Below are 3,585 nucleotides of genomic sequence, written 5' to 3'. Positions count from 1 at the left end.
TCTAACTATTTATAAGTATTAAGTGACAATTAAGTCTAAAAGAAATATAATTTTAAGTGGTTTCTTACCATTAGTGGAACTTGTTAAAGTTGAAAGTTTAATCCGTCTTAATCTTGAACTTTTAAAATTAAGTCTACTTTTTAAATGAAACCATTTAAACCAGCATTATTAATGCGGGTTTGGAGGTTTAACATAAATAAATTTAAATAATTAATAAATCTAACTAGTAACTAAATAGTATTATAGTAGTAAAGAGACCTCAGACCAAGTTTATTTTACACTATTCCAGCTTATATTGATTCTTGCTTTAAGTTTTAGCTTAATTTTCGCTTTCATTTTTCCATTTTCAATTTTTGCCAATGGCAAAAGCGCGCCAGCTTTAAAATATTTGGCGGGAAAACCCAGACAACTTCTAGCTGTTAATTGATTATTTGAGAAATTAATAAAATATTTGAAATCAACAAATACTATTTGAAGACCCCAAATTATTTGATTTTGGAACTATTTGACCAAATACCAAACTATTTGATATTATTAAATACATTTTATCGTTTAATTTCAAATATCAAATTATTTGATTTGGTATTTGGTCCAAATAATTTGGCAGTACCTAATATTTGGCACACCCCTAGTAAAAACAACCAAGATTTATTTTTGTTGTTCGTTAAATTTCGAAATTTTACACTAAAATAAGGTAGAATTTATTTCATTTCAATTACAAATGAAATATTTATTCTAAACTAACTTACTCCTCCTTGTATAAACTTTGGGGGCAATCCCCCCCCCCCCCCCCCCCATCAACTGCTCCTCCTGGATCTTATGCCTTTGAAATGTAAATGGCGGGTACATAATTTTATTCTGTTTTAGATCATAACTACTCATATACAGAATCAGAACGAACTGAAGATTTAATCAAATCAGTTTTGGAAAAGAACTTATTAATTGAGACATTACTAGAAGAACTGAAAATTTGTAAACAGAAAAATGAGGACTTAGAAAAAAATATTAAAGAATTAGAAACTGCACTCCATGAAAAGAGTTGTAAAGTTATACAGATGGACTTGCAAAACCAATTGGAATGTGCTAAGAAAAAACCTGAGTTTAAAATTGAAGCTATTTTGGGAAATGAAAGTGCCCTACATTTTTACACGGGTTTTGACAACAAACACATGCCCCATTCTTTCAAAAATGTTTATCCAACAACCAGAATGATCTTAGATTGTTCTGAGATTTTTATTGAAACTCCATCAGATTTCAGAGTGCAGAGTCAAACTTACTCAACATACAAGTCTCATAATACAGCGAAGGGCCTTATAGGTATTGCACCCAATGGTTGGATTTCTTATGTTTCTGACTTGGCACCTGGAAGGCTTTCGGATAAAGTAATCACCGTACAAAGTGGTGTGATTCGTATGCTGGAAAAAGGGGATTCCGTAATGGCAGATCGTGGGTTTTTAATTAAAGAAGAGTTAAATGAGAGAGGAATAACTTTAAATATTCCACCATTTCTGCATGGAAAAAAACAATTAAGTGTAGAAGAAGAAAACATGACTAGAGAAATTGCAAGTGTAAGAATACACGTAGAGCGTGCAATACGATAAATCAAAACCTTTCGGATTTTAAAATATACATTCCCTAACTCTATGAGTGGTAAAATGAACAAAATATGGAAAATTTGTTGTTATTTATGCAATTTCTCTCGTGATCCATTGCTAGATAGATAAATGTTAAAAATAAAAATCATACAATTTCTTTAAAGTTATATTAAAAAAAAACATTGAAATGTTGCACAGATAAATATTTTTTTTTATTCAAAAGACTGCGGTAAAGGAACTTTAGTACATTTTATTTTACTGAATTGCTCAAATAAAGTCTATGTAGACTTTTGTAGAGTGTACTGGATATAACAAATATGTAAATATAGTAAGAACTGGTTATAATAAATATGTAAATATAGTAAGAACTGGTTATAATAAATATGTAAATATAGTAAGAACTGGTTATAATAAATATGTAAATATAGTAGGAACTGGATATAATATGTAAATATAGTAGGAACTGGTTATAATAAACATGTAAATATAGTAGGAACTGGTTATAATAAATATGTAAATATAGTAGGAACTGGATATAACAAATATGTAAATATAGTAGGAACTGGTTATAATATGTAAATATAGTAGGAACTGGTTATAATAAACATGTAAATATAGTAGGAACTGGTTATAATAAATATGTAAATATAGTAGGAACTGGATATAACAAATATGTAAATATAGTAGGAACTGGTTATAGTAAATATGTAAATATAGTAGGAACTGGTTATAATAAAAATAATTTTTAGCTAGGCACTACCATCAGCCAGCGACCATAAATGCCATTACAGGTGGTTGGGTACTTATATATAGTGTGGACTAGTTATAGTAAATAATAATTGTATAATATGGACCAGTAACAATAAATAAATGTGTGTGGTAGATTATTCATATGAGATTAAATTTTTAAATCATTTGATATATAACTAGTTTAAAAGGTATCACAGTGTGGTTTAAAATGTATTTTTCTAATTTATATAATGATTAAAATAAAACTCTGTTAATTTTGGTTGATAGTTGTTTGCCCATAACTCTGGTTCAAATTCTATTCTTTCTAAAATATAACCTTCACCAATGAAAACAAAGAAGTCGCACCATTTAAGCTGAGTAATTGCAAGTTGTCCCTGCATTTGAAAAAAAAAATTGTGAGATCTTTTTAAAATAAATTTTCCATCTTGTTTTTTTAAATAATCAGGTTTGAGTTTTTCAAAACATTCCTCAAGAGTAAATTTCAAATCTCTGCCCTTTGCCAAAGTCTTTATTTCTAAAAGACCCCATTCTTGGATACTTGTATCGTATACTAGACGGTCAGGGCTAGCTCCCAGAAAAGGTAGTTCTAGATTTACGCAAAATCCTACTGGGTAGACATATTTCACAGCATTCTGAATCTCAAGGTACTGAGCCACAGCTTCATTTTCACAACTTAGTCCATCCTTCATAAACTTAGTTGCTACAGTTTTCTCACTCTTCAATCTTTTAACAAAGCCTTCATTCACTTCCTTTCTCCTTTGAATGATCTCCTTGAACTGTGAAGCTGTTATCCTTAATTTTCTTTCAGCTTTCCACTCAAGGCATTCTGATTGGATTCTTGTTCTCTCTTCTAAGGCCCAAGCTTCTTCCATAGTTAAAATTAATATCACAGGTAGTTTGGTTTTAAAACTTTCATCCAATTTAAGATCGCATAATTTAACTGGCAAATTTGGAGGTATTATATTTTCTAAACAGCTTTGAACTATATTTTCAGAATCTTCTATTCTTATTTCAGAATTTGAAGTTGGCATTACTGGTTGAAAGATTATTTGATGTTTCGTAGAGATTTATTAAAGCTGATTGTGAAACAATAGTATTTGATAGTTGATATTTTTCCCGGCGCTTTGAGATTATACTTCTCTGCCTTTCATCAGATTTCCCTGGTCTATGTTTGACAAATGTCAATTCATCAAAATTTACGTTGACCTTATCAGCTGGTGTCAGGTGTGGGACACCCCAT

At 30.0% G+C, this 3,585-nt stretch overlaps 1 pseudogene; it reads left to right on the top strand.

The window, feature by feature from the left end:
• The first annotated feature begins 1,169 nt into the window (after window positions 1-1,169).
• Window positions 1,170-1,724, top strand: LOC149948918 (uncharacterized; annotated as a pseudogene).
• The last annotated feature ends 1,861 nt before the right edge of the window (window positions 1,725-3,585 follow it).

The sequence above is a fragment of the Leiobunum rupestre genome, chromosome 4 (assembly GCF_980474605.1).
Source record: "Leiobunum rupestre chromosome 4, qqLeiRupe1.1.hap1, whole genome shotgun sequence".
Classification (NCBI taxonomy): domain Eukaryota; kingdom Metazoa; phylum Arthropoda; class Arachnida; order Opiliones; family Sclerosomatidae; genus Leiobunum; species Leiobunum rupestre.
This window is presented reverse-complemented; position numbering and strand designations above follow the sequence as displayed.